Source organism: Lethenteron reissneri, chromosome 63 (genome assembly GCF_015708825.2).
Source record: "Lethenteron reissneri isolate LAM-NWPU_2019-01 chromosome 63, ASM1570882v1, whole genome shotgun sequence".
Taxonomy (NCBI): domain Eukaryota; kingdom Metazoa; phylum Chordata; class Hyperoartia; order Petromyzontiformes; family Petromyzontidae; genus Lethenteron; species Lethenteron reissneri.
In genome coordinates this window covers 7844074-7864072 of record NC_083841.1, presented here as the reverse complement: position 1 = coordinate 7864072, position 19999 = coordinate 7844074, and positions in this window count along the sequence as shown.

Here is a 19999-nt window from a genome sequence, read left to right as displayed (position 1 = left end):
TGGTGACCACCGACCTACACTAGCTAACACACAATTGTATTTTAGTCTCTCTCCAGCGTGACCCAGCCAGGTGGCTGCTGGCAGTCCGCTCACTGTAGGTCTTCTCTTCTGGCATCTTCACGAGGTGTCTTCATTCTTCTCAGGAACAGCCCTGCTCTGCCTTCACACCACGCTTATATCTCGTCTCTCTGGCGTGGCCGGCACCGCCCAGGCCACGCCTCCCTTCCCAGGCCACGCCTCACTTCCCAGGCCACGCCTCACTTCCCCCACCTCTGGGAAGGTCCGGATCCCTCCAGCACGTGACCCCCCAGGCACCCCCTTGGGGCCCCCAGCCCTCGTACGGGCCAACACAGTAGTGACCGTTCTGTCACTACACTTGTATTAGTCTCTGATCTTGGGGTTAAATTAAAATATTGTAGCGGGGCGCCAGAGAACGCAGGAAATTCGCGACCCCCCTCACGCCCTCTTCTCCGCAGCGACCGTGCCCATGGAGAGATTCGTGTGCGGTGGGTCCCCCCCAAAAGTACTGAGAGGCTGGTCCCATTCGGCCCGAAGTGACGCCGAGAGTCCAAAGGACCCGGGTCCATGCTCTGCAGCTGATTGTCTTGCAGATTCAGCCAGGTTAGCTTTCTCAAGTTGTCAAACACTCCAGGTGGCCATAGCGATATGCAACAGACGTATATGCGCACATTGTTTATGTAGGTAATGTGTAACCTTTGGCACATTTTTGAACAATTAAGTAGACTTACAATTTGAGTAATTTTGAGTAACTAATCAATAGTTTTCCGCTGACGTGATATGGAACGGCGAAGGAAAACCCCTTAGCGCACTGCCCTGCTGTTGAAAATTATTTGAAACCATCTATGTATAGGTTTTAAATTAAAGTAATGAAAATAAAATTGGACGCATGTTTTTAATAATGACTGGATGGCGGTTATTTTCACGCCGTGTTGGTCATGGGGGTTGTTTGACCATACTTCACCAGCCCATACAGTGCGGGTGTTGCCGAAGGAGTTTCCCAGGACAGGTTCAGATATCACTCGCCACTGACGGTAGCCGTGGCCAGGAATATAATTATTCAGTCCGCTGGGGTGGCGCAGTGCGCTAACCACTGCGCCACTGCTCCAGCCCACTGTGTAAACTACTGTACTGTGTTTGGCCATTGCACTGAGAACAGAATATGGGGCGCCACGGTGGCTAGGAGATGTTAACTACCTCGCCTGGTATGCAGAAGATCGTGGGTTCTATCCCGACCATGGCGTCTGCTGTATATTTGGAGTCTCCATGCTATCCCTGTGGTCACGTTGATTTTTCTCCGGGTCCTCCGGTTTTTCCCTCCACATTTAGGAACGTGCGTTTCGAGCATTTCGCTTCTATAAACTTACACCTGATAAGCCACGTAGTTGAGCTATCATTTATGGCCAGGTCGCTTCTCATAAATTACTATGTAGCTAAGTATGTCTTACATGGTAACATAAATATAGTTACATTGTTCTGCAAACATCTGAAGATACCCTCGGATTCTCCACGAAGAAAAACAGAGATTGGTTCGATGAGAACAACTTAGAAGTCCAGGAGCTGCTGTCAAAGAAGAGATCAGCACACCAGGCCCACCTGGCCCGACCATCCTGCCCGCACAAAAAAGCAACCTTCCGCCTGGAATGCAGCACCATCCAGTGCAAGCTTCGAGAGATTCAGAACGAGTGGTGGACCAACCTCGCAGTAAAAACTCAGGTTTGCGCTGATACTGGCGACTACAGGGGATTCTACGAAGCCCTAAAAGCGGTATATGGCCCCTCGTACCAAATCCTGAGCCCCCTGCGGAGTGCAGACGGGAAAAAAAACTGCTCACTGAAAAGGACTCAATCCTGAACCGCTGGTCTGAGCACTTCTACACGCTCTTCAATGCTAGCCGCTCAGTCCAAGAACCAGCGATTGACCGCATCCCACAACAACCAGTGAAAACCGAACTGGATGTGGCACCAACATTACAAGAGACTGAGAAAGCCATTAAACAGCTGAAGAGTGGTAAAGCTGCAGGAGTCGATGGCATCCCTCCTGAAGTATGGAAGAACGGAGGCCCAGCACTGCACACCAAACTCCATGAATTCTTCGTCTGCTGCTGGGAGCAGGGTAAACTCCCTCAAGATCTCAAAGATGCAGTCATCATCACCCTGTACAAGAACAAAGGGGAGAAATCAGACTGTTCCAATTATCGTGGCATAACACTTCTGTCCGTCGCCGGCAAAATCCTCGCAAGAGTACTGCTGAATAGACTGGTACCCGCAATAGCTGAAGATCACCTCCTAGAGACCCAGTGTGGCTTTAGAGCCAACCGGGGAACCACAAACATGGTGTTTGTCCTGAGGCAGATTCAGGAAAAGTGCCGGGAGCAAAACAAAGCACTGTACGTCACCTTTGTGGACCTGACAAAAGCGTTTGACACCGTGAGCAGGCAGGGACTTTGGAAAATCCTGGACAAGCTAGGCTGCCCACCGAAGTTCCTCACCATGATCGTCCAGCTTCATGAAGACCAGCTTGGACAAGTCAGACATAGCAACAATCTCTCGCAGCCCTTCCCTATTGCAAACAGCGTGAAACAAGGCTGTGTTCTTGCTCCCACGCTATTCACCATTTTGTTCAGCATGATGCTCCAGCAGGTCACAGAGGACCTCGACGACGCTGATGGCGTATACATCCGTTTTCGTCTCGACGGGAGCGTGTTCAACCTGAGGCGTTTGCAGGCCCACACAAAGACCATGGAGTAACTGATCAGGGAGCTGCTTTTTGCTGACGATGCCGCCCTCCTTGCTCATACAGAGGCAGCTATGCAGCGAATTACGTCCTGTTTCGCGAAAACAGCTCAGATCTTCGGCCTTGAAGTCAGCCTGAGGAAGACTGAAGTTCTTCATCAGTCCGCACCCCATGAGGAGCACCATCCACCAAGCATCTTCATTGAACAAACAGAACTAAAGCTGTCCACCAGTTCAGCTACTTGGGGTGTGTCATCTCGTCTGACGCCAAGATCGACAACGAAGTCGACAACAGGCTGGCCAAGGCAAACAGTGCATTTGGCAGACTATACAAACGTGTCTGGAACAACAGAAACCTTAAAAGAGCCACAAAGGTCAACGTCTACAAAGCTGTTGTGCTGACCACTCTCCTGTATGGCGCTGAGTCCTGGGTCACGTACCGTCGTCACCTGAGTCTCCTCGAGCGTTTCCATCAGCGCTGCCTCCGCACAATCTTCAATATTCACTGGAGTGACTTCGTCGCCAACACTGAAGTCCTCAAGTCAGCGAAGGTCATCAGCATCGAGGCCATGGTCCTCAAGACACAGCTTCGTTGGGCAGGGCACATCGCCAGGATGGAGAACCACCGCTTGCCTAAGATTGTGCTGTATGGGGAACTGTCCTCTGGCCATCGCGACATAGGGGCACCACGAAAGCGATACAAAGACTCCCTGAAGAAGTCCCTCACTGCTTGCTGCATCGATCACCGTCAGTGGGCAACACAAGCAGCTGATCGCAACTCCTGGCGGCACACAGTCCACCAGGCCACCTCCTTCTTCGAAGATACCCGCAGGGCCCGTATGGAGGACAAAAGGAGAAGGAGGAAGAACCATGATCCCTCAGCACCCATCCCAGATGAGACCTATACTTGCAGCTGTTGTGGCAGGACCTGCTTGTCCCGCATAGGCCTCTTCAGCCACCAGCATGCCTGCAGAAGACGTGGATGTCCTTCCTAGATCTTCGTTCGCGAAGCCAAGCCATGATGATCATGTTCAGAGTACAAAGACAAATACAAAGATCCCCATATAGCCTTAACATACTGTTAGCGAGCACTTATGAAGGCACCTATGAAGGCTGGAAAGGTCCACGAGGGGATGGGTGGCCAGCACCACACCCGACTGCCTTTGTTTCCCTAGTGGCGATGTTTACACTACACCGCACCAGTTACTCATTTGAGGCTGAGTCGACCTAGGGGAGGCCTAGAATCGGTTCAGTTAATCGTCGCTGGTGTTGGTGTCCGTGAGCGCTAACAGACACGAGCTCACAGACTAACACGCGGCAGAGCGCCACTCGCTGTGCACGTAGACAAGTCTCAGTTTCCTGGAATCGCATCCTCCTCCCAATTTGTTATTCTTTTGGTGTGAAAATTAATATCTGAGATTACTGGAGAATCTCATTCTAATCTGTTCAGGATCTCCACCCTCCTCCACTCCCCTTCCACTCTCCTCCTCGTTGCGTTTACAATATTACTATACCTATCATCACTCTGTGTGTTGATTGTCCTGCATTTCTTAACTCCGTCGAGCAAGTGCCAAATATTGAGGGATCGTTTTTACAGTGCCAATGGCTTCAGTTTAGCCAGAAAATGCATGAATAACATGGCGCGGGTGGTCAAGAGATGTTAACTACCTCGCCTGGTATGCAGGAAGTCGTGGGTTCGATCGCGACCCTTATTTGGAGTGTGCATGTTTCTATCTTCCCGTGGTCGTGTGGATTTTCTCCGGGTCCTCCGGTGTGTTTTCCTTCACGTTTAGAATCAACATCGAGCGTTTAGAGTATCTGGCTGCTATAAAAAAAAAATCCACGCGATAAGCCTCTTCGTTGAGCTACCAATTGCGATAGCCAGGGTCGCTTCTGAAAAAAAGAGATACATAGCTGAGTGGGCCTGACCTGGTAAAATAAAATAAAAAATGTCAATAGTTTTAAGACCAGGAAGTGTGACCTTGAACATGACAATCTTGAACGTCAACCTAATATATATATATCTGTACTGTTTATATAAGAGATGCTCGTTTCATCTTCTTGGTTCTTTCGGTAAAGTCACGTAGAAGGGAAGTAATACAATAATAAAAATAAAACATAATAATTTATTATTAAATAAAACATAATAATTTATGATGTTTTATTTTTATTATTGTATTACTTCCCTTCTACGTGACTTTACCGAAAGAACCAAGAAGATGAATCCCGGCAGTCACGAAAGCTTTAAATCGAAAGATGCTCGTTTGTGACGGTGGATATGGGGAGATGGCAGCTTCGTCTCCCTGTGAACCCTGGCGGTGTCGTCTCCCGTCCGCTCCGCATGGCGCCTGCTGCCTGCTGCAGCTGCGAGGTTGACACCTCGACCCCGAGGTTTGGCAGGGAACGCCGTCTCACAGAGAGTGTCGCCAGCCCCGTTGAACTCAATTCCAGTTTCTCGGTGTCTGCGGGAATCCCAGATGGAACGGAATTCAAGCTCTTCTTCTTGCTTTAGTTGGAGCTTTCGTGACTGCAGGAATTACTCTTTGGTTCTTTTGACAAAGTTACGTACAAATAAAATAAATAAAATAATAGCATACGACCTAGGTAGGGTGTTGACTGTTATGTTAGCCGACTCCCTGTGTTGTATTGCATTATATTTCTAAGTTTACTAGGTTTGTTTTTATATTCTTGGTTCTTTCGGTAAAGTCACGTAGAAGGGAAATAATAAAATAATAAAAATAAAACATAATAAGATCAAATTCTCGCGACGTTTCGGCCACAACGCAAGCAGCCGTCCTCAGGTGAAGAACAGGGCTGTTGGAAAGACGGCTGCTTGCGTTGAGGCCGAAACGTCGTGAGAATTTTATCTTATTATGTTTGATTTTTATTATTTTATTATGTTTGATTTTTATTATTTTATTATGTCCCTTCTACGTGACTTTACCGAAAGAACCAAGAATATGAATTCATGAAGTCACGAAAGCTTTAAATCGAAATTTAGGTTCGTTTTCTCTTTCATTTGTACCAGATGATGATTGCTTGTGTTGCAATCGAAACGTTGTATGCTATTATTTAATTTATTTTCTTTCTACGTGACTTTAGTTGATGTGTGTCGCCCCTGATCCCCGTCTGTTTGTGCGAAAGGCGACGAATTTACAATCCTCAGAAGGTAACGGTAGTCACGGGGAACGGTGACTGAGAGAATCAACTTCCAGTGCGAAGTGTTGCCCACGACAGGAAGCCTGGCCATGGCAACTCGGAGATGCAGAGAGAGGCAAAAAGAAATAGAGAGAGATCGAGATCCGAAAACAAATATCCTTAAACAGAAGATTAGTGCCAGGTATAGCCACATTTCAACTGTGATTTGAAACGGCGGACCTTATCTGTGCAGTATCGATAATTCAATTGTAATGTGCTCTGTAATCGAGGGAGTGTGTGGTGTTGTCTTTGTGCGGTCTGGGACTGTTGTTGTTTTTTGCTGCCTTACCCAGGCTTGTCGTTGGTGTTGGCAAATCTGCAGGAATGTATATACTTATGTAATGTGTTGTTTAACTTCCCTCTTGTATCATTTGGTGCATGGTTTGTTGCTGTAATCTGTTTTCGCGCCCCAACTGTAAATATGTGAAAAAGAGCTTCCTCGCTAATCGGATTCCTTCCTCGAGGATTAAAAATATATATTCTGGTTCTGAAAGATGCAAATGCACAGAGAGACTCGAAGCTATAGTGACGACACAGATATGCACACACATGCATTTTAAATCTTTACTATTTTATTTTATCAGCTAAGGCCCACCGAGCTATGTACTGTAGCTATTTTTTCAGAAGCGAACTTGCGACAAATGATAGTTCAACGAAGTGGCTCATCATCATCATCACGTGGAAATGAATAGTAGCCAAATACTCAAAACGCGTGTTTCCAAATGTGTAGGGGAAAATATGACCCGCAGAAAAATCCACGCGTCCACGTGGAGAGAGACACGCAAACCTACAAACATACATCAGGCTTCAGGGTCAAGATCGAACCCAGGACCTCCTGCATACCAGGCAAGGTAGTTAACATCTCGCTACACATGCCCCTATGTGGAGAGACTGAGACACACAATATACAAATCTTAATCAAATACCTAACGATTACTGCTATTTTACTTATATATGATAAGGAATGTTGCCAGTTTAGCGATGCTGTGAATCATTAGTGCTGCCATCTCTCCGCTGCTCCGCAGGGAGGCTGCTGCCTTCTGCTGCTGCGAGGCTTCCCCTGGACCCCTAGAGGTTCTGACGGGAACGCCGTCTCTCAGAGAGTATCGCCAGCCCCGTGGATCGTAAATCCAGCTTCTCGGTGTCCGCGGGAATCCCAGACGGAACGGAATCCAAGTTCTTGCCTTGGCGGGTGTCCCCCGTCCGGGGTGGTTGTGTGTGCGTGTGTTTTACTCTGTGTGTGGGGAGCGGTGGTGCAGCGGTTAGCGCGCTAAGAACCCCACTCTCCATCGAACCCACGACCATCTTTTGTGCAATTGCATAATCGCTGTTAAGCGTCTTAGAATAAGGCGCTATATAATACTAAAGATACAGAAATCGCTCCCGGAAAATAGTTTCGCCTTCATATGAATTCGTCGAACACGTGAACTGCGATGCCGCCGTCTTTGCGGCGCTGTGAAGATCCCCGCCGGCGATCGGTCCCTGAAACTCGTGGGGCCACAGCCCCAAAGGCAGCGCCAGCCGCTGCACAAGCCGTAGCAGCGGCACGCGTGGGGGATGCTCAGAATCAGCATGTTTGTTTACACCGGAAGAATCCGATGAGCTATGAAGCTCTTTTTCACAGATGTCCTGTAGGTGTGGTTCAGAACGTTGCGATCGGGGCAGCGTCACAGTGGGGAGCCCGATAGAGATCGTCCAGAAGGGCTGAGGGATAGGATACCCCCTTGCAGGGGTTGAGAATAGTTCCCCCTTCCCCAGTGTTGCATTCTAGTGTAGTGTTAAACGTTATGTTACCCGAGGCTGGATGTTCAAATAAAGAGTGGTGCCTCCCGATTCCTGTGTGCCTCGTTGACACAATACATCAACATTAGCTGCCCCGCCCATGCTGCTGACACTTGGGCTACGCCCATTTTAAACCTTTATAAACAGTTTGCCTTTAGAAGCTAACCCCCTCTTCCTGATGATGACCGCTTGTGTTGTGATCGAAACGTCGTAGTTTTTTGTTATTTTTTTTTACCTATCTACGTGACTTTACCGAAATACCCAAAGAAAGGATAAAACGTATTGTTTTTTTTCATCAACAGTAACGTCCTTTACCCTGCTTAGGAGAGATTCACTGCCTATCGACTCTCTCGTGTCTACGAGGATCATGGATTTGGGATGTGTGGCCAACTTCCCTCTTTCGTGTTTGAAGTCACCGGTGGATTATCGCTGAAATGTAAAGTTTCCAATCGCCAACGCTATGATCCACGTGTGTTTGGGTTGTGGTTATCAATACACGGGGCCAATACAATTCAAACTATACATAGTGGCTTTGTAAACGTGACACTCTACTGGACATCTGTGAAAAAATAACTTTATATTTCATTAGATTCCTCCAGCATTAATAAGTATTCTGCTTCGGTCTTGTCGGCTGGTGGAGGGCTAATGGCATGAACTGTGGTGTTGCATTACTTTCACGTGGTCTGACACAACACCAAATATGGATCTCGGTGGTTGTCCTACATTTATTTTAAACAATTTTTATTGTACAAGGTAAGACCCACTGAGCTGTATGGCTTTTTTTCAGAAGTGGCCTGGCAAAAAATGATAGCTCAACGAAGTGGCTTATCATCATTTGTAAATTTATAGCAGCCAAATTAACTAAACCTTTACTGCAGCATTGCACCCCTTTGGTTCTCAGTCGTGTAAACAAATTATGTTGATAAACAAATAGGTTTGATTAAACAAAGTATTTGTACTGACGTGCCCGTGCTTCATTTGTCTTTCGATGATTTACCTTCTAAAACAATTCTGCCCATGTCTCGCACCCCTAGAAAGGGCATCTCGCACCCCAAGGGGGGGCATGCACCCCAGGTTAAGAACCACTGCTCTTAACACGTTTCTAAATGTAAACTGAATCCGATGGTAAACTGAACTCCCATGGAAAACTGGACTTCCATGGTAAACTGAACTCCCATGGTAAAGTAAACTCCCATGGTAAACTGGACTCCCATGGTAAACTGGGCTCCCATGGTAAACTGGACTCCAATGTCATCGGACCTCCTTTGCCAGTACCAAAATATGAGAATACAGACATGATTCCTTGTAAAAGGTTTCAGTTTGGTGTTTTAACATCTTAACACCTGTTTTGTTGCCGGAGAAAAGGGGAAACTCTATTATCTGGACTCCAATGGTAAAATGGACTTCCATGGTAAACTGGACTCCAATGGTAAACTGGACTTCCATGGTAAACTGGACTCCAATGGTAAACTGGACTTCCATGGTAAACTGGACTCCAATGGTAAACTGGACTTCCATGGTAAACTGAACTCCAATGGTAAACTAGACTCCCATGGTAAACTGGACTCTAATGATAAACCATGGTAAACTGGACTCCAATGGTAATCTGGAACTGAACTCCGTGGGTAAACTGGTCTAACATGGTAAAATGAACTCCCATGATAAACTAGACATTCATGGTAAACTGGACTTCCATGGTAAACTGAACTCCCGTGGTAAACTGGACTCCCATGGTAAACTGGACTCCAATGATAAACTGGACTCTAATGATAAGCCATGGTAAACTGGACTCCAATGGTAATCTGGAACTGAACTCCGTGGGTAAACTGGTCTAACATGGTAAAATGAACTCCCATGATAAACTAGACATTCATGGTAAACTGGACTTCCATGGTAAACTGAACTCCCGTGGTAAACTGGACTTCCACGGTAAACTGGACACCCATGGTGAACTGGACTCCAATGGTAAACGGGGAAAACAGTTACGAGCTGCAGAACTCTCCATACAACCGGAAAATCCCGCTGCCTGCTTGACTCACTACCACCATTGATGCCGATGTAAATGTAATGAGATTATGTTCGTTTAACACGTAGGCTTTCGCGACCAATATTATCCACAATTCCGACTGTCGTCTGATGAGGCTGATTGTAATTACCGGAGAAACGTCACGGTACTTGAATTATAAACGTTTTGGGTTTAATCTCCAACAAACCGGGTATGCTGTAATAGTAACGGATTTATATTTTGTTTACATAACAAACCTTCCTAATTGGCTGTGTCGGGTGGTGGCGGGTTTAACGACACATTTATAATTCGGTGATCTAACGCAAAAAAAAACCTCTCTTGTTGAAACTAAGCCGGTTTACTGTTACTGCTGTTTCAGTCCCGTCCCAGTGTCTCTCTGAGGTTAGGGTGTGGATGAATAAACATTTCCTGAAGCTTATTGTGACATGCTTTTTCAAGCACGTGGTTTCAGTGTGATTCATTATTGATTAGATTGAAATCATATCATCATTATCATCGTAATTATCTGAACCATCTCCCCGCTGCTCCGCATGGAGGCTGCTGCCCGCTGCTGCGGCGAGGTTTTCCCGATAGAATGGGCAGGGAACGCCGTCTCACAGAGAGTATCGCCAGCCCTGTTGATTGTAAATCCAGTTTCTCGGTGTCTGCGGGGATCCCAGATGGAACGGACTCCAAGCTCTTGCCTTGGCATGGTGTGATGTCTTTATGGTTTGAATATGTACGTCATAAAACTGAGTTATGTAGGTTATATATTAGTTTTTTGTGTTTTTACCTGTTTTGTTTGTGTTAGAAATAATTTATTGCTGTTGTTGTGTATTGCACTTTTGGGATCTCGGGCGTAGTTTCTTGATATCACATTTCGCGGACCGTTTTCCAATACACTGTGCGACGCACCGATCTGTAAGAATTACGACTTGACGGTCGTAGTCACAAGTTGAATTAACATTTGTAGTAATCGGGAAATAACATAACACGTTATAAACGCCATCGGTTTGTTTTGTTTGTTGTAAAATACGTCTCTGCATTTGTAGACCTGTCCTCTCGACCCCACTCGCTCCCGCTGTTCGGGGTTTACCAACATTCAAGTGTAACGCAGTGCCCAGTGGCAACACTCGTGGCTCACAGCAAGAAGCGACCGGGTTCGATTCCCGACTCGGGTGCCTTTTTGCCTGGAATTTGTGTATGTTCTCGCCCTGCTCTGCAGAGTGAGAGTGAGTGAGTGTAGTTTGTTCTCGCCCTGTTGTGCAGTGAGTGAGTGGCGTTTGTATGTTCTCTCCTTGTTCTGTACGTACCCTAGCTCTGCATGCACCTAGCTTGCTAAACACCCTGCGTCTCCACGCACCGTGGCTCGCCACGCACACCTGTCTCTGCACACACACCTGCCTCTACACGCACACCTGCCTCTACACACACACCTGCCTCTCCACACACACCTGCCTCTCCACACACACCTGCCTCTCCACGCACACATGCCTCTGCACACACACCTGCCTCTACACACACACCTGCCTCTGCACGCACCCTGCACGGCTAGGCCGGGGGGCTGTCGCAATCCTCTCGCCGATGTACAGGATTCCGCACGCTCTGCAGCCCCACGGGTTGTTCTTAAGGACGATCGTCGCCAGCTTCTTCAGGGGGTCAAACGCTCCGTGAGGAACACTGCGGGCAGACACGAGGTCAAGGACGCGTTCGCGGCCCATCAACTTCGACCGCCGTAGATGCCACCCGTCACCTCGCCATCGCTCCCTTCCTCATGCCCGATCCTGGTAACTCTTTTATCCACTCGAATGAACGTCACCTTTGCGGTCTTACTACGTGACCACTACGTGAAGGTGTATATATCCTTTGTTACGCAAATGTGCTCGATCCACCGAGGAGCGCTCTTGCGAACCTCAATTTCATAGCATCCGTGAAGTTATTCCCTGAGGACATCGCTCTCTCGTCCTCATCGCCACCGCCGTCGTCTGGCTCGAGCTCATCGCTTTTGACGGTCGAGCTCTGCGTGCCACTCCCGTTGCCCGACCCGATCACGTGCCCCTCGTTCCCTGCACACGTGCTCCAATCGTCACAACCTCCACCCTCCCACTCCCCTTCCACATTACATCAGCAACGCTTTCGTGCCTTCCGCTTTTAACAAAAGACAACTCAACTATTTTATTTTTCACAGGTTAAGTCTATTTTTCAGAAGCGACCCTGGCCATCACAAATGATAGCTTAACGAAGTGGTTCATCATGTGTAAATGTATGGCAGCCAACACTCGAAGCGCATGTTGATTGTAAATGTGGAGGAAACAACCAGAGGACTCGGGAGAAAAATCACGCGACCACGGCGAGAGAGAGACATGGAAACTCCAAATATACAGCAAGCATCAGTGTTGGGACCGAACTCATGATGTCCTGTACACCAGGCGAGGTAGTTAACATCTCACCACCGCTGAGCACATGACGGGCGCGATAAGAAGTATAATGATAATCATGTTGTTGTAACTGAACATACCATGGGCTTCAAAACCAACTGAAGACCATGGGCCTGTCTTGGGGTGAAGTGGAGAAAGCTGCTAAACACCGTCCGGCACGGCATGAACTTGTTGCGGACTTATGCTCCACAGGGAGTGAAGAGGAGCAAGTAAGTAAGTGTGATTGAACGTGTACTAAGATCTGGTATCGGGGAGCTAATCTGTGTAGCCCCCCCCCAGCCCCCTGGGGGAACTGCCAAGGCAAGAGCTTGAAGTCCGTCCCCTCTGGGCTTCCCGCAGACACCAACAGCCTTGAGCTGAGCTCCACGTCGCTGGCGGCTCTCGTCTAACACGGCTCGGAGAGTTCTCGAAGCCCCCACACACTCCACGTCGGCACAGACGAGCGTCCCATCTTCTGGAATTTGTATAAAGTTCTGCCTGATGTGATTGGGAGTTCTGTCTGATGTGATTGGGAGTTCTGTCTGATGTGATTGGAAGCTCTGTCTGATGTGATTGGGAGTTCTGTCTGATGTGATTGGGAGCTCTGTCTGGTGTGATTGGGAGCTCTGTCTGGTGTGATTGGGAGTTCTGTCTGATGTGATTGGGAGCTCTGTCTGGTGTGATTGGGAGCTCTGTCTGGTGTGATTGGGAGTTCTGTCTGATGTGATTGGGAGTTCTGTCTGGTGTGATTGGGAGCTCTGTCTGATGTGATTGGGAGCTCTGTCTGGGGTGATTGGGAGCTCTGTCTGATGTGATTGGGAGCTCTGTCTGGTGTGATTGGGAGCTCTGTCTGGTGTGATTGGGAGTTCTGTCTGATGTGATTGGGAGCTCTGTCTGATGTGATTGAGAGCTCTGTCTGATGTGATTGGGAGCTCTGTCTGATGTGATTGGGAGTTCTGTCTGATGTGATTGGGAGCTCTGCCTGATGTGATTGAGAGCTCTGTCTGGTGTGATTGGGAGCTCTGTCTGGTGTGATTGGGAGCTCTGTCTGATGTGATTGAGAGCTCTGTCTGGTGTGATTGGGAGCTCTGTCTGATGTGATTGAGAGCTCTGTCTGATGTGATTGAGAGCTCTGTCTGATGTGATTGGGAGTTCTGTCTGATGTGATTTGGAGCTCTGCCTGATGTGATTGAGAGCTCTGTCTGGTGTGATTGGGAGCTCTGTCTGATGTGATTGGGAGCTCTGCCTGATGTGATTGGGAGTTCTGTCTGGTGTGATTGGGAGCTCTGTCTGGTGTGATTGGGAGTTGTGCCTGATGTGATTGGGAGTTCTGTCTGATGTGATTGGGAGCTCTGTCTGATGTGATTGGGAGCTCTGCCTGGTGTGATTGGGAGCTCTGCCTGGTGTGAATGGGAGCTCTGTCTGATGTGATTGGGAGCTCTGTCTGATGTGATTGGGAGCTCTGTCTGATGTGATTGGGAGCTCTGCCTGATGTGATTGGGAGCTCTGCCTGATGTGATTGGGAGCTCTGTCTGATGTGATTGGGAGTTCTGCCTGATGTGATTGGGAGCTCTGTCTGGTGTGATTGGGAGCTCTGTCTGATGTGATTGGGAGTGATGTCTGATGTGATTGGGAGCTCTGCCTGGTGTGATTGGGAGTTCTGTCTGATGTGATTGGGAGTTCTGCCTGATGTGATTGGGAGCTCTGTCTGGTGTGATTGGGAGCTCTGTCTGATGTGATTGGGAGTGATGTCTGATGTGATTGGGAGTTCTGTCTGATGTGATTGGGAGCTCTGCCTGATGTGATTGAGAGCTCTGTCTGGTGTGATTGGGAGCTCTGTCTGATGTGATTGGGAGCTCTGTCTGGTGTGATTGGGAGCTCTGTCTGATGTGATTGAGAGCTCTGTCTGATGTGATTGAGAGCTCTGTCTGATGTGATTGGGAGTTCTGTCTGATGTGATTTGGAGCTCTGCCTGATGTGATTGAGAGCTCTGTCTGGTGTGATTGGGAGCTCTGTCTGATGTGATTGGGAGCTCTGCCTGATGTGATTGGGAGCTCTGTCTGGTGTGATTGGGAGCTCTGTCTGGTGTGATTGGGAGCTCTGTCTGGTGTGATTGGGAGCTCTGTCTGGTGTGATTGGGAGTTCTGTCTGATGTGATTGGGAGCTCTGTCTGATGTGATTGGGAGCTCTGTCTGGTGTGATTGGGAGCTCTGTCTGGTGTGATTGGGAGCTCTGTCTGATGTGATTGGGAGCTCTGTCTGGTGTGATTGGGAGCTCTGCCTGATGTGATTGGGAGTTCTGTCTGATGTGATTGGGAGCTCTGTCTGATGTGATTGGGAGCTCTGCCTGGTGTGATTGGGAGCTCTGTCTGGTGTGATTGGGATTTCTGTCTGATGTGATTGGGAGCTCTGCCTGATTTGATTGGGAGCTCTGCCTGATGTGATTGGGAGCTCTGCCTGATGTGATTGGGAGCTCTGTCTGGTGTGATTGGGAGCTCTGACTGATGTGATTGGGAGTTCTGTCTGATGTGATTGGGAGCTCTGTCTGATGTGATTGGGATTTCTGTCTGATGTGATTGGGAGCTCTGTCTGGTGTGATTGGGATTTCTGTCTGATGTGATTGGGAGCTCTGCCTGATTTGATTGGGAGCTCTGCCTGATGTGATTGGGAGCTCTGCCTGATGTGATTGGGAGCTCTGTCTGATGTGATTGGGAGCTCTGTCTGATGTGATTGGGAGCTCTGTCTGGTGTGATTGGGAGCTCTGTCTGATGTGATTGGGAGCTCTGCCTGTTGTGATTGGGAGCTCTGCCTGATGTGATTGGGAGCTCTGCCTGATGTGATTGGGAGCTCTGCCTGATGTGATTGGGAGCTCTGTCTGATGTGATTGGGAGCTCTGCCTGGTGTGATTGGGAGCTCTGTCTGATGTGATTGGGAGTTCTGTCTGATGTGATTGGGAGCTCTGTCTGATGTGATTGGGAGCTCTGCCTGGTGTGATTGGGAGCTCTGTCTGATGTGATTGGGATTTCTGTCTGATGTGATTGGGAGCTCTGTCTGGTGTGATTGGGATTTCTGTCTGATGTGATTGGGAGCTCTGCCTGATTTGATTGGGAGCTCTGCTTGATGTGATTGGGAGCTCTGCCTGATGTTATTGGGAGCTCTGTCTGATGTGATTGGGAGCTCTGTCTGATGTGATTGGGAGCTCTGTCTGATGTGATTGGGAACTCTGTCTGATGTGATTGGGAGCTCTGTCTGGTGTGATTGGGAGCTCTGTCTGATGTGATTGGGAGCTCTGCCTGTTGTGATTGGGAGCTCTGTCTGATGTGATTGGGAGCTCTGCCTGGTGTGATTGGAAGCTCTGTCTGATGTGATTGGGAGTTCTGTCTGATGTGATTGGGAGCTCTGTCTGATGTGATTGGGAGCTCTGTCTGATGTGGTTGGGAGTTCTGTCTGATGTGATTGGGAGCTCTGTCTGATGTGATTGGGAGCTCTGTCTGATGTGATTGGGAGCTCTGTCTGATGTGATTGGGAGTGATGTCTGATGTGATTGGGAGCTCTGTCTGATGTGATTGGGAGCTCTGTCTGATGTGATTGGGAGCTCTGTCTGATGTGATTGGGAGCTCTGTCTGATGTGATTGGGAGTGATGTCTGATGTGATTGGGAGCTCTGCCTGGTGTGATTGGGAGCTCTCTCTGATGTGATTGGGAGCTCTGCCTGATGTGATTGGGAGTTCTGTCTGATGTGATTGGGAGCTCTGTCTGATGTGATTGGGAGCTCTGCCTGGTGTGATTGGGAGCTCTGTCTGGTGTGATTGGGATTTCTGTCTGATGTGATTGGGAGCTCTGCCTGATTTGATTGGGAGCTCTGCCTGATGTGATTGGGAGCTCTGCCTGATGTGATTGGGAGCTCTGTCTGGTGTGATTGGGAGCTCTGCCTGATGTGATTGGGAGTTCTGTCTGATGTGATTGGGAGCTCTGTCTGATGTGATTGGGATTTCTGTCTGATGTGATTGGGAGCTCTGTCTGGTGTGATTGGGATTTCTGTCTGATGTGATTGGGAGCTCTGCCTGATTTGATTGGGAGCTCTGCTTGATGTGATTGGGAGCTCTGCCTGATGTGATTGGGAGCTCTGTCTGATGTGATTGGGAGCTCTGTCTGATGTGATTGGGAGCTCTGCCTGTTGTGATTGGGAGCTCTGCCTGATGTGATTGGGAGCTCTGCCTGATGTGATTGGGAGCTCTGCCTGGTGTGATAGGGAGCTCTGTCTGATGTGATTGGGAGTTCTGTCTGATGAGATTGGGAGCTCTGTCTGATGTGATTGGGAGCTCTGCCTGGTGTGATTGGGAGCTCTGTCTGATGTGATTGGGAGTTCTGTCTGATGTGATTGGGAGCTCTGTCTGATGTGATTGGGAGCTCTGCCTGGTGTGATTGGGAGCTCTGTCTGATGTGATTGGGATTTCTGTCTGATGTGATTGGGAGCTCTGCCTGATGTGATTGGGAGTTCTGTCTGGTGTGATTGGGAGCTCTGTCTGGTGTGATTGGGATTTCTGTCTGATGTGATTGGGAGCTCTGCCTGATTTGATTGGGAGCTCTGCCTGATGTGATTGGGAGCTCTGCCTGATGTGATTGGGAGCTCTGTCTGGTGTGATTGGGAGCTCTGCCTGATGTGATTGGGAGTTCTGTCTGATGTGATTGGGAGCTCTGTCTGATGTGATTGGGATTTCTGTCTGATGTGATTGGGAGCTCTGTCTGGTGTGATTGGGATTTCTGTCTGATGTGATTGGGAGCTCTGCCTGATTTGATTGGGAGCTCTGCCTGATGTGATTGGGAGCTCTGCCTGATGTGATTGGGAGCTATGTCTGATGTGATTGGGAGCTCTGTCTGATGTGATTGGGAGCTCTGTCTGGTGTGATTGGGAGCTCTGCCTGATGTGATTGGGAGCTCTGCCTGATGTGTTTGGGAGCTCTGCCTGGTGTGATTGGGAGCTCTGTCTGATGTGATTGGGAGTTCTGTCTGATTTGATTGGGAGCTCTGTCTGATGTGATTGGGATTTCTGTCTGATGTGATTGGGAGCTCTGTCTGGTGTGATTGGGATTTCTGTCTGATGTGATTGGGAGCTCTGCCTGATTTGATTGGGAGCTCTGCTTGATGTGATTGGGAGCTCTGCCTGATGTGATTGGGAGCTCTGTCTGATGTGATTGGGAGCTCTGTCTGATGTGATTGGGAGTTCTGTCTGATGTGATTGGGAGCTCTGTCTGATGTGATTGGGAGCTCTGTCTGATGTGGTTGGGAGTTCTGTCTGATGTGATTGGGAGCTCTGTCTGATGTGATTGGGAGCTCTGTCTGATGTGATTGGGAGCTCTGTCTGATGTGATTGGGAGTGATGTCTGATGTGATTGGGAGCTCTGTCTGATGTGATTGGGAGCTCTGTCTGATGTGATTGGGAGCTCTGTCTGATGTGATTGGGAGCTCTGTCTGATGTGATTGGGAGTGATGTCTGATGTGATTGGGAGCTCTGCCTGGTGTGATTGGGAGCTGTTTCTGATGTGATTGGGAGCTCTTTCTGATGTAGCTGAGCGATTTGCTTGACGATGTTGAGAGTTTATAAATACGTGTGTTTTCAGTGCAGACACCACACCTCGACAACACAGTGGATTATGTGTCCACTATGCAGCGCAAGTATTGAAGGTGGATCCGGATGAAAAGAATACGAAACACAGTGACGGGTTAAGCAATTCACGCTGTCTGCGTTCATAGAGCCAAATCAAATTCAAATTGAAATCGCATCATGCGCGTATGGATGCACGTGTTCCCTCTTGTGTGCGTGTGTCTGTACGCGTCCCACGTGTGTAGTAGTGTAGTGGTTAGCGTGCTGCGCTACGAACCCGGCGACCTGACTTCGATTTCCGCTCACAGCCACCAATACCAGTGACAATTAATTTAACGGGTCCTGGGCCTCCCCTAGGTCGACTCAGCCTCAAATGAGTACCTGGTGCGGTGTGTAAACATTGCCTCGAGTGAAACAAAGGCGGCCGGGCGTGGGCCTGGTCATCTACCCCCTCGAGTGCCGTTCCAGCCTTCATAGGTGCTCGCTAACAGCACTTGCCCCTACAGTCGGTTAAAGTTATACGGGGGGTCTTTGCCTTTATCCCACATGTGCGTGTGTGTTTACACGTGTTCCGTGTGCGTCTGTACACGTCTTCCAAGTGACACAGACAGCGTTTATAGCTCAACATGTTACCGTGGAATGTGTTTACCAATCATCCGGCGCGTGCAGATTGGAATTACTTAATTGGTATTTGAATGGGGAGTCAATTGGCGACAGACGGGAGAGAGGCTGGTCGCGCCCAACGGAGTTTGGTAAAATCTGCTCTATGTTATTGCATTTATGTTTTATTTTGGTACATTGGGAAATAAATACTCATTGCTCGACAGAGGACCACGTTTAGTCACCGCAGGCATCGCTGTGCATCGACCGATGCGCTCGTGGTATCTCAGCGACTGGATCGAGAGAAACCCTTCCAAAGTGAAGGTGAGCGCCGACTCAGAGGCTGCTCCAGAAATGGTAACATGCGCGATGAGCCTGGCCCGAGAGGCGCATGGCGCCAAACCCCACGCCAAGGGGGTCGTGGTGAGCATTCTTCACCACGCCGGTCAGTGCGGGGTGTTTTTTGCGAAAAGGGTCGGGAAGCGCCGATGTGGGTGGGAGGAGGGGGACATTTGAACTGCAGTACAACGGTGGATATTGCTAAGGGGGGGGGGGGGGTCAGACATTTGTGACGATGTGTGATGAGGGGGGGTGGGTGAGAAATGTGACGTCACATCAAAATGCGCAACTTTAAATACATATGGACAACACGTTCTACATAATTAAATAGACTTTTTAATAAATGTTTTCTCCTACAACATCGGAGTGCAGCGCCACATTAAATACGCGCTACAATGACAAGTCTTCTTGGTTCTTTCGGTAAAGTCACGTAGAAGGAAAATAATAAAATTATAAAAATGAAGCATAATAAGATAAACTTCTCACGACGGTTCAGCCACAACGCAAGCAGCCGTCCTCAGGTGAAGAACAGGACTGTCGGAAAGAAAGCTTTAAATCGAAAAAAATGACAATAGTTTAAAGCGATTTGAAGCATGTTTTATTTGGGGGGGGGCGAGCTTTGTGACGTCATATTTGAGGGGGGGGTCTGACTTTTTGTGACGCCGTGTGACGAAGGGGGAGGGGGTCAAAAATCGTCCAAAATCGCGTGACGTCATTTATGGACGGCCCCTAGTAACATTAATGTCCTGCTCGTACCTCAGCGACTGGATACAGCGACGCCCTGAGGTCGTGAAATACGACGCGAATTCAGAGGCTGCTCCTGAAATCGTAACATGCGGACTCACGGAATGCGGAGAGGCTCCCCCGAGCGGGTCACGGTGAAGCCTGGAGAGCGCACGTGGGGCGTCTGTCGTTACGCCACAACAGCCGATCCACGCGTGGTGTGTAAGGTGGGAGTGCAGCTCGACTCGGCCTAAAATGAGTACAGTGCCTGGTGCGGTGTGTGGGGAGACAAAGGCGGTTGCTGGACGACTCCCACCCCACTCACTCTGGTGTGCCGTGCCGGCGTTCATGTTTGCAAGCTAACATAACTTGGCCCAATAGTCTGATAAAAGCTATACAGGGGATCTGTGATGAAAATGAAGAATTGGGTTTAACCTTCTTTTTTTCTGGCAACAAAACTGAAACCTTTTTACAAGGAATCACGTGTGCATTAACCACAATACTTGTGGTCAAAATGCAAACAAAAACACACTGATAATATATGCATTGTCCTTGTGGACCAATCATTTTCAAGGACAA